This window comes from Sorex fumeus, unplaced genomic scaffold (assembly GCF_029834395.1).
Source record: "Sorex fumeus unplaced genomic scaffold, SorFum_2.1 ptg000128l, whole genome shotgun sequence".
Taxonomy (NCBI): domain Eukaryota; kingdom Metazoa; phylum Chordata; class Mammalia; order Eulipotyphla; family Soricidae; genus Sorex; species Sorex fumeus.
The window spans coordinates 11,401,829-11,413,922 of NW_026606185.1; the positions used below are offsets into that span (position 1 = coordinate 11,401,829).

General features: G+C 39.5%; 1 pseudogene; it reads left to right on the forward strand.

The window, feature by feature from the left end:
- Positions 1-752: 752 nt before the first annotated feature.
- Positions 753-3,352, forward strand: LOC130045422 (histone-binding protein RBBP4-like; annotated as a pseudogene).
- Positions 3,353-12,094: the final 8,742 nt, after the last annotated feature.

The following is a 12,094-nucleotide window of genomic DNA, read 5'->3' on the forward strand; positions in this document are numbered from 1 at the left end:
GAACCATTATGATAAAGAGAGTTGGAAATAATCACTCTGAATAGGAACTGCATACTGAAAATAGGTAAAGGAACAAACATGATAACCTCTCAGTATCTCTGTTGCAGACCATAGTGAGAAAAAGAGAGATAGAAAGAGATCAAGAGAGAGAGAAACAGAGACAGAGACCGAGACAGACAGACAGACAGAGACAGAACGACAGAGAGAGAGAGAGAGAGAGAGAGAGAGAGAGAGAGAGAGAGAGAGAGAGAGAGAGAGAGAGAAGAATATATTTGCCATAGAGCCATAGAGGCAAGTTGCCGGGGGGGGGGCGGTTGTAGGAGGCAAACTGGGGTCATTGGTGGTGGGAAATGGACACTGGTGTAGGGATAGATGTTGGTTCGTTGTATGACTGAAACCTGTTCATTAATAGCTTTTTAACTATTCATCTCATGGTGACTCAAGTAAAAATTAAAATTAAAAACTAAAACACAAAATAAAAGGAATATGGAAAGTTACAGAAAAGAAAGAAGAAAGACAGAAAGAAGAAAGAAAGAAAGAAAGAAAGAAAGAAAGAAAGGAAGGAAGGAAGGAAGGAAGGAAGGAAGGAAGGAAGGAAGGAAGGGAAAGGAAGGAAGGAAGGAAGGAAAGAAAGAAAGAAAGAAAGAAAGAAAGAAAGAAAGAAAGAAAGAAAGAAAGCGAGCCTTGCAACTTCCCGGCTCAACCCCACCCAACACTTGACTGAGAGGATCTCTGAAGCGAGACTGCCCACCATGGCCAACTAGGAAGCAGCCTTTGATGACTCAGTCGAAGAACGTGTGATCAATGAAGAGTACAAAATATAGAAAGGAAACACACCCTTTTTCTTTATGATTTGGTGATGACCCATGCTCTAGAATGGCCCAGCCTAACTGCACAGTGGCTTCCAGATGTGACCAGACTAAAAGGGGAAGATTTCAGTATTTATTGATTTGTTCTGAAGACACACACAGCAGATGAACAAAATCAGCTTGTTATAGCCAGTGTGAAGCTCCCCAGTGATGATGCCCAGTTTGATGCTCCACACCATAACAGTGAGAAAGGAGAATTTGGAGGTTTCGGTTCAGTTAGTGGAAAACCTGAAATAGAGATCAAGATCAACTATGAAGGAGAAGTAAGTTGGGTACATTACATGTCTCGGAACCCTTGCATCATTGCAATGAAAAAGTCCATCCAGTGATGTTCTACAGAAAGCATCCTTCGAAACCAGACCCTTTTGTGAGTAGAATCCAGACTTGCATCTCCAGGGATATCAGAAGGAAAGGTATGGGCTTTCTTGGAAGCCAAATCTCAGTGGGCGCTTACTTAGTGCTTCTGATAACCATACTATCTGCCTGTGGAACATCAGTGCTGTTTGAAAGGAAGGAAAAGTTGCGGATGCAAAGACCATCTTTGCAGGCCACACAGCAGGAGTAAAGGATGTTTTCTGGCATCTGTTCCATGAGACTCTGTTTGTTTCAGTTGCGAATGATCAGAAACTTATGATCTGGGATACTCGTTCAAACAATACTTCCAAACTAAGCCACTCAGTTGATGCCCACACTGCTGAAGTGAACTGCCTGTCTTTCAACCCTTACAGTGAGTTCATTCTTTTTTTTTATTTAGTTTAATTTATTTATTTTTAAAATTTTACTGAATCACCATGAGATAGTTACAAACTTTCATGTTTGGGTTACAATCACACAATGATCAAACACCCATCCCTCCACCAGTGCACATTCCCCCCACCCCCAATATCCCCGGCATACCCCCCATCCCATTCCCATCCTCCCCCTGCCTCCATGGCAGACAATATTCCCCATACCTTCTCTCTACTTTGGGGCATTATGATTTGCAATGCAGATACTGAGATGTCATCATGTTTGGTCCTTTATCTACTTTCTGCACACATCTCCTATCCTGACCGGTTCCTCAACCATCATTTTCTTAATGATCCCTTCTCTATTCCAGCTGCCTCTCCCCTTTGCTCATGAGGCAGGCTTCCAGCTATGGAGCAATTTTCCTGTCCCGTGTATCTACTATCTATCCTTTGGTGTCAGCCTCATGTTATATTGTTTGATACTCCACAAATGAGTGCAGTCCTTCTATGTGTATTCCTCTCTTTCTGACTCATTTCACTTAGCATGATACTCTCCATGTCTATCCTTTATAAGCAAATTTCATGAATTCATCTCTCCTGACCACTGCATAGAATTCCATTGTGTAGATGTACCAACCATTTCTTTAACCAGTCATCTGTTCTAGGGGGCTGGAGCAATAGCACAGCGGGTAGGGTGTCTGCCTTGCACGCAGCCAACATGGCCGACCCGAGTTCGATTCCTCCGCCCCTCTCGGAGAGCCCGGCAAGCTACCGAGAGTATTCGATATGCCAGACACAGTAACAACAAAGTCTCCAATGGAGACGTTACTGGGCCCGCTCGAGCAAATCGACGATCAACGGGAGGGCCTTTACTTTTTACTTTACTGTTCTAGGGAACTTGGGTTGTTTCCAGACTTTGGCTATTGTGAACAGTGCTGCAAAGAACATATAGGTACAGATATCATTTCTACTGTGCTTTTTCGCATCCTCGGGATTTATTCCCAGAAGTGGTATTTAGGATAATAGGGATACTCAATTTCTAGATTTTGAAGGACTGTCCATATTGTTTTCCAGAAAGGCTGGACTAGTGGGCATTCCCACCAACATTGAAAGAGTGTCTCTTTTCCCCCACATCCATGCCAGCACTGGTTGCTTTTGTTCTTTTGAATGTGTGCCAGTCTCTGTGGTGTGAGATGATACCTCATTGTTGGTTTGATTTGCGTGTCCCTGATGACTAGCGATGTGGAACATTTTTTCATGACCCTTTTGGATATTTGTATTTCTTTTTTGAGGAAACCTCTTTCATTTCTTCTCCCCATTTTTTGATGGGTAGGAGGTTTTTTCTTGTACAATTTTAAGTGAGTTCATTCTTGCTATGGGATAATCTGACAAGACTGTTGCCCTAAGTGATCTGAGAAATCTGAAACTTAAGTTGCATCCCTTTGAATCACATACAAATAAAATATTCCAGGTTCAGTGGTCACCTCACAATGAAACTATTTTGGTTCCATTGGTACTGATCATAGACTGAATGTTTGGGATTTGAAAAAAATTGTAGAAAAACAATCCCCAGAAGATACACAGGATGTGCCACCAGAATTAGTTTATCCATGGTGGTAACACTGCCAAAATATCTGATTTTTTCTGGAATCCCAATGAACCCTGGGTGATTCAGAAAATAATATCATGCAAGTATGGTCCATGACAGAGAATATTTATAATGACCCTGAAGGAAGCGTAGATGCAGAAGGTTAAGTGTTCTTGATATAATGTCTGCTGTAGGTTAATCCTGTTTGTCCTTCCTGCATAGCCTCAAGTTGTTTAAGTATGTTGGATTGCTCCCATCACAGTGCTCCAATTCTTCTGTGTTTATTTGTAACTTCTTTCTTTGTGCTCTGTTGACTTGTAAATATTGTTTTTCTCTTCTCCCTAAGTCCTTTGCATAGTTTATTCAGAGCAATATCCTTTTTGTATGGACACAAGAAGACATGCTTTTGTAATGTGACTCTCAGTGATACTTCCCTCTTGGGCATCTGTTCTCTCACCTAAGCCTCAGCTGCCTTTGCTTCCTATAGCCCCCAAAGCAGGGTGCCGATGAAGGACTGGATGGAACCAGGGCAAGCAGTAAGCTATGTGCTACCCTGGCATCGAGATGGGCCTGGCCAAAGCGCCATAATGCTTAACTATAAGTTAAGAGCTTGGTCATGGACAAATGCTGTCATGATGCAAAAAGTAATAACTAGATTTGAACCCTGCTAGGGTTAGGAATGATTAATCTGGCCTGAGCACTGTAGTGTGAGTCTGTGGCAAGATGTTTCCAGGAGAGCTGCTCTAAAAGTCTCAATGTTATCTCTTACTGTGTCCATACAAAAATAGCTAGTATTGATATGTTGATATTTATTGGACTGAGGAAAAGAGAAAAACACCTTAGGAGGTATTTTGCCCTTGGGCAGTCAGGAAGGGTTTTGGAATGCCTTTTTAGGTAGTGCTCCCTTTGAACTTGGTGGGCTCTCAGGAAGGGCTTTCTTATGTTGATTTGGCTGCCTGACTGGATGCTGTGTCAGCCCAGAGTTCAAGGGAGTTGGAAGCAAGAGAGCTGGAGAGGAGAGTGCAAGGTGGCATGATGGACCACAAGGAGGCTAGCAAGGGGGACAGAGAGAGAAGAATGTAGAAGAATAAAGGATCAGGCATGTGGAGAGAGAGAGAGAAAGAGAGAGAAATAGAGAGAGAGGGGGAGAGAGAGAGAGACAGAGAGAGAGAGAGAGAGAGAGAGAGAGAGAGAGAGAGAGAGAGAGAGCACCCAGGCTGTGAGATGGAGTGTGAAGAGATGAGCGGGAAAGACGGTCCTCCCGTTGTTCATCGATTTGCTTGAGCGGGCCCAGTAACTTCTCCATAGTGAGACTTATTATTACTGTGTTTGGCATATTGAATATGTCAAGGGGAGCTTGCCAGGCTCTGCTGTGTGGGCGAGATACTCTTGGTAGCTTGCTGGGCTCTCCGAGAAGGGCGGAGGAATCGAACTCGGGTCGGCCATATTGGCTGCGTGCAAGGCAAACGCCCTACCTCTGTGCTATTGCTCCAGCCGGGAGACAGGAATGAGCAGTGAAGACTAGAATGGGGGGCTCAAAGAGACTGGGGCAGGCGCACGGAGAGAATGAAATAAATGGCAACTGATCAATCAACCGGCTTGGCCCTTGTTTCGTCCACCATTTGCCCCAGGGCCCTAGCCCCCCTGGATGAGGGAGCAGCCTGGATCCACCCAGAACCTGGGTGGCCAGGGGAAGAGCCGTTGGGTTCCCCCTGGCTGCCCTCAAATATTTTATACAGTCTGCAGTTGTGATTTTAGACTCTTCCTTTTCCCTTTCAACCCAAGATTTATTTAACACTGGTTTTGAGACATAGACTTGTCTGGCTATCTCTTTTTAGGGACCATCAACAATGTTATTAGCTTAAACACAGGATTACTTTCTAAATATTTATTGGGGGGCTTGATTCAGTAAAGCCACAAGCATTTTTAAACTTTTTTTCTGGAATTTTCTAGAAACATAGGTCTGATGTTACAGTGGAATAGGGGGGGGGGGCTTTTTGTGTGGTCATTTTTCTTTCATACTACATCCCCAAGTTTTTCAGTGAGGGCTGGTGTAAGAAAGAAAGCCAAGTGAGGTAGGTGAGCTATTAAAGATAATACCTGAAGATATCATTTTTATTCAGGATGGGAGATTTAAGACATGAATTTCTACTCTTTTCTTTTTTTCTTTTTTTTTTTTTTTTTTGTTTTTTGAGGGGGTTACATCCAGTGATGCACAGGGGTTACTCCTGGCTCTACACTCAGAAATTACCCCTGAGGGTGCTCAGGGGACCATATGGGATGCTGGGAATCGAACCCGGGTCAGCCGCGTGCAAGGCAAATGCCGTACCTGCTGTGCTATTGCTCCAGCCCCCACGAATTTCTACTCTTAAAAAAACAACTTTCAGGTGCACGTTGTCCTACGTAGACCATTCTTCATTTCTTCAATCAAGTCGAATTTACGTGTTTTGCGTCCAATATGTCTTACTTGTTAGTGTATTTCTTGAGCTGTTTTCATATTATTTTCTTTTCTGTAAAATGATGTTTTGTTTTTTAAATCTTGGGATCACCAGGTTGTAAAGATGTATGTTTTTACCTGACAGTTTTACCACAGATAGACTGTCTTGTTAAGTCAAGAAGAGTGAATCTGAATAACTTGTATTTGTTTTTTTAAATTAAATTAATCCTGCATAAAATTCTATTTTTTTGGCTTAGGAGTTAGTCTTTGACCACTAGGTTGATACCATCTCTACACTGAGTAACCAGTTTCACCAGCAGGCCTTTTACACTCCATGACTAACTCTGTAATTGCTTATAATGGAATTAATTGTTTTTCTACGTAAATAAATAAATAAACAGAAAAGAAAAGAAAGGAAGACAGAAAGAAAAGGAAGGAAGGAAGGAAGGAAAGGAGGGAGGGAGGGAGAGAGGGAGGGAGGGAGGGAGGGAAAGAAAAAGAGGAAAAAGAAATAGAGAAAGAGAGAGGGAGGGATGGAGGAAGGAAAGAAGGAAGGAAGGAAGGAAGGAAGGAAGGAAGGAAGGAAGGAAGGAAGGAAGGAAGGAAGGAAGGAGAAATTATGGTAATTAAACTATAATAAGAAAGTGCTCAATATGAAGAGAGATTGGAGAATTGATTTGTTCTCTAAGGCCAAAGAATTACAGCCTAACAAAACAGAAACAATACACATTTAATAATAATGACAATAGCAATAGACAGAGTCAATCTCCTCGAAGAAGCAAAAGAGAAATAAGAACTCATGTTCAAGGGTAACAACACAAAATTCACAATGATTTATTAAATTAATATTTGCAAACAAGATAATAAGGTAATATATAAAAATAATGAATGAAAATAACCTCAAAGTGAGAATCATGCAACCTTAAAAGGAGAATAAAATTGTCCTCAAATAGCAATTAAGTACAGTTGAAGCATCTAAACATATATTTTAAAGGTATCAAATAGCCTAATCTACAAAAGCAAAAATCAAATGTCACAAGCAATCAAACTCTTCTTAGACATCTGGCAACATATTTCTTTATATGGGTGATTTTCCTAAGTTTCAGTGGACATAAGTCTTTCATAAAAAGAGATATGTGAATATATAGATCAAGAAACAAAAGCCTACCTTAAGAGAGAGAGACAATTTTGCTTATCAAAATAAGTACAGACTAAAAACAAAGTAAAATCTTGCAGACTAATGAGAAACTAAAAATAAGCAAGAGAGGGCACACTTGTATCAGACCAAACAGCATTCAACCTAAAGAAAATGAGATAGGAATGAACATTAAACACTGATTAAGATAATAATTGATACAGAGGACAAAACTTGATCAACATATAAATATAAACCAAATGAAGGGGAAGCAGATTTTATAAAGCAACTGCTAAGAGATCTTAGGAGATATATTTAATGGCAACCCAGGAGTATTTGGATGGAGGCTGAAGATACAATACAGTGGGTAGGATGCTTGCCTTGCCTGTTTCTGACTCATCCCAACCCTGGCACTGCATATGTTCACCCAAGCACAGCCAGAGCCTTAGTCTTGGCATAGATCTAGTAGTAACCTCTCAGTATGTGTCCTACACACCATTAAAAAAAACTGGTACACAGAAACTTTAACATCACACTTTTATCATTGAATAAATCAGGCAGAGCCTCAATAGTTTGAAAAGCAATGACTAATAAACGTATACAGATCCTCCATCAACCTGACTTTTCCCCTAAAGACAAATAAATAATCTTTTCTAGTGTGTATGGAACATTTTCCATGAGGTAACACATACTGGGACACAATTTAAGTGCCTACATAGTCACAAAAACAGAAATTGCTTCAAGTATATTTTCAGATCACAATGCCATGAAAGTCGAAGACTACATTTAATAACAGTAGAGAAAACGGACATTTTTGCCTATCTCTGATATTAAATACAATGCCTTGAGTGTATTGTCTCATGTCATTCACGTTTTCAGTGGATTTATTTTATATTATCATTAGTATCTTGAGGATATTCCTTTTCTACCTGTTTTGTTAAGGGTTTTATTTTTTGATCATGAATGGGTCTTTAAACTTGTAAAAATTATATCTCTGCATATATAAGTTGGCACATGATTTTATATTTCCTTTTGTTGACATGGTGCATATTCTAATTGATTTGAATATATTAAATGATATTTGCATCTGTCCAATAAATCACACTGCATTGTTCTTATAATCAGTTTGACATAATGATGGATTTGGATTGCTAAGATTTTGATGCTTCATCATTAATCAAGGATACTAAGATAAAATTTCTTTTCGAGTAGCATCTCAATCTGATATTATATTAGGTTATTGTTCATTTCATAGAAACTCTTAGAATTCCCATTACTTTTATAGTTTGGGATGGTTTGAGAATTATAGGTACTCAGTCTTTGACATTTTAGCAGAACTCACTGATGAAATTAAGCCTAAGCATTTTTAAAATATTTTATTTTTATATTGCTTGTTGGGGGCCACACTCAGGGGTGCTAAGGGCTTATTCTTGGCTCTACTCTTAGGGATACTCCTGGCTGTGTTTGTGGGACTATATGGAGTATTAGGTACTGAACTTGGTCATCAATGTTCAAGACAAGTGCCTTATACACTGTGTTCTCTGGCCTTTTGGAAAAAAATTTAATTACTATTTTAACTTTTTTACTCATCTCCTTTCTTTTATTCAGTACCAGGGTATTGGAAAATTTTATATGTTCATTTATTTCATCTGTTATTTTGTGTAATGATTCTTCTTCAACCTGTCTGTAATGCTCTTAATATCTCTTAGTAATGTCACTAGCTTGGATATTATTTGGCCTGATAGAATTATGGCAGTCCTGATTTTTTAAAAAATAATTTATATTTAGGCTCTTCCTCTTCGTCCCCAATGCTGTGCCGTCCTTTTCCCCTCCCAGGTCAGTTTACCCACCAGTATTCAAACCCGGAAGTTGGCTTTCTCTATGCAAGTGCCCCAGGTGTCATCTTGGACACTGGGGCAAAAGGAGCCCTGAGCCTCTTCCTCTACAACCCCAACACTGTGTGGTCTTCTTCCCCTCCTAGCTTGTACAGCCCACACACACCAGGTACCCGTGGGGGTGTATGATTTGTTTAACCTTTAATTCTTCAGAAGTGGGCGTGGATTCTGTAGTTGTGGGCATGGCCTAATTTTGGGCAGGCCAACGCTCACACAGCCACAGGTAGATTAGTCATACAAAGAAATCTACTGTAACATCTCAGTCCTCATACCTTCACACCAACATGAAGAAACAACGCAATCCCCACCAAGTGGAGAGGACTATGAAAAGACTCCAGAACCTCAGTAGGTGCTACTCACCTAAAGGAAGTCTTTGAGAAAGAATTCAGATATGAAGTAATGAAGATGTTCGATAAACTCAATGAAACAGTCACACAGATATCCAGTAACATGAGAGAAACTATTGAGAAGTTATGGGAAGAAATGAGAGCAGAAATTGGAAAGCTGCACACAGATATGTCACGAATCAAAGATTCTGTAGATGAAATGAAAAATTCAGTCTGTGCTCTCAACAGTAGAATGACCACAGCTGAAGACAGAATCAGTAAGTTGGAAGAGCAGCTGCACCAAGCCAACAGACAACAACAAATAATGGCAAGAGATCACAAAATAGCTCTAGAGTGAATCAGAGTCCTAGGAGTTGATTCCAAGAGGAACAACATTAGAATCATTGGACTACCAGAAGCTCAGGGAAACAATCCCAACAACAACAACAAAAAAACACGGTTAAACAAATCATTGCTGAAAAATTCGCAGAAATGAATTTCTGAAATGCAGCCATTCAGGTTCAAGGAGCCCGAAGGGTACCAGCTAAAAGAGACCCTAACAAAAACACTCCAAGACATATCATAGTTAGAATGATGGATGCTGCCGATAGAGATACAATACTGCAAGCAGCAAGGTCAAAGAAGGAAATCACATACAAAGGAGCACCCCTTAGATTCACAGCAGATCTATCAGAGGAAACCCTCCAATCCCGAAGGCAGTGGCAAGATATAGTGAAAAAACTCACTGAAATGAATGCTTCACCAAGAATACTCTATCCAGCTAAACTCTCACTCAAAATCGAAAGAACAGTACACTATTTTCTAGACAAACAACAGCTCAGAAACTTCATAGACTCAAAACCGAACCTAAAACAAGGGCTAATAGGGCTACTATAAAACAAGACAAATCCTACAAGCATAACAGACCCTTACAGAAAGATGACAAAAAGCCCATAACAATAATCTCTCTCAATGTCAATGATCTAAATTCACCAATTAAGAGACAAAGAGTGGCAAAATGGATTCAGAGACAGAACCCAACATTCTGCTACCTACAAGAAACTCATCTGAATAGTCAGAGCAAACACAGACTCAAAGTTAAAGGATGGAAAACAATCTTGCAAGCAAATAGTTACTTCAAAAAGGCTGGAGTGGCCATACTAGTATCCAACAACATCATTTTCAGGCTTAAAAAGATTAGAAGGTACAACGAAGGCCATTTTCTATTCATCCAGGGATACATAAACAGAAAGAATTCACACTCTTAAATGTATACACACCTAATGAGGGAACAGCTAAATATTTAAAACAATTGCTAACAGATTTTAAGGAGGACATTGCTAGCAACAAAATAGTAGCCAGACTTCAACATCGTCTTATCACCTCTGGATAGATCAACAAGATCAAAACTCAGTTAAGGAAACATTGGCTTTGAAGGAAGAAATAGGAGAGGGTTGATAGACCTTTACAGGGCTTTATAGCCCAAAAAGAAAGAATACACATTCTTCTCCAGTAGACATGGAACATTTTCCAAAATAGACCATGTGCTCGGCAACAACACATACCTCAATAGAATCAGGAAAATAGAAATAGTATCAATAATCTTATCAGACCATGATACACTGAGAATAGAAGTGAATAACACACAGAAACAGAGAACCAAATCAAACACTTGTAAATTAAATAACTCAATGTTGAACAACAAGTGAGTCACGAAGGAAGTCAAGGACAAAATCAAAAGATACCCGGAAACAAATAAGAATGAAGACACACATAACAGAACCTATGGGATGCAGCTAAAGCCGTGTTAAGGGGAAAATTTATAGCTCTGCAAGCATTTCTCAGGAAGGAGGAAAGGGATCACATAAACAACTTTACTTCACAGCTCAATATCTTAGAAAAGGACCAACAAAAGTATCCCAGATAAGCAGGAGGAAAGAGTACATAAAATTTAGAGCAGAAATCAACGACATGACAACCATAAAATCAATCTGAAAAATCAATGAAACCAAGAGCTGATTCTTCGAGAAAATACATAAGATAGATAAACCACAAGCAAGACACACAAAGATAGAGAGAAACAACCCTAATAAACAGAATCAGAAAAGAAAAGGGAGATATCACAACCCAAACAAAGAAATTCAAAATATCATAAGACACTGCTTTGGAAGTCTGCATGCCACAAACAGGAGAGCCTGGAAGAAATGGATTAATTCCTGGATCCTATAATCTACCAAGGCTAAATCAAGAAGATTTATAGTACCTCAATAGATCTATTTCCATCAAGGAAATTGAAACTGTTATCAAAATCTCCCAAAAAAAAAAAAAAACCCAGGTCCAGATGGATTCACCAGAGAAGTTTTCAAAACATTTAAGAGGACCTATTGCCAGTTCTTCTCAAGCTTTTCCAGGAAATTGAAGAAGCAGAAACTCTCCCAAACAGTTTCTATGAAGCCTATATCTCTATAATACAAAAAAAAAGCACAAGAAAAGAAAACTACAGGCCAATATCCCTGATGAACATGGATGCGATTATTCTCAACAAAATATTAGCAAAATAAAATCCAAAAACTCACAAAGAAGTTCAAACATCATGACAAACTGGGATTCATCCTGGGGATGCAAGGATGGTTTAACGTTCAGATATCAATCAACATAATCTATCATATTAAAAATAGAAAAGATAAAAACCATATGATCATATCAATAGATGCAGAGAATGCATTCAGCAAGATCCAGCACCCATTTATGATGAAAACCCTCGCCAAAATGGGGTTAGAGGGGACTTCCCTCAATATAGTTAAAGTCATCTACCACAAGCTTACAGCAAGCATCATCCTCAGTGGGGAAAAACTGAGAGGATTTCCCTTAAGATCAGGAACGAGACTGATAACTACTCTCTCCACTGCTGTCCAATATAGTACTGGACATACTTGCAATAGAAATTAGTCAAGAAAAAGATATTAATTGCATCCAGGTAGGAAAGGAAGAAATCAATCTCTCACTATTGGCAGATGATATGATACTAAGAGACCCAAAAACCTCTATCAAGCAACTCCTAGAAACAATAGACTTGTATAGTAAAGTGGCAGGTTATAAAATCAATACCCAGAAGT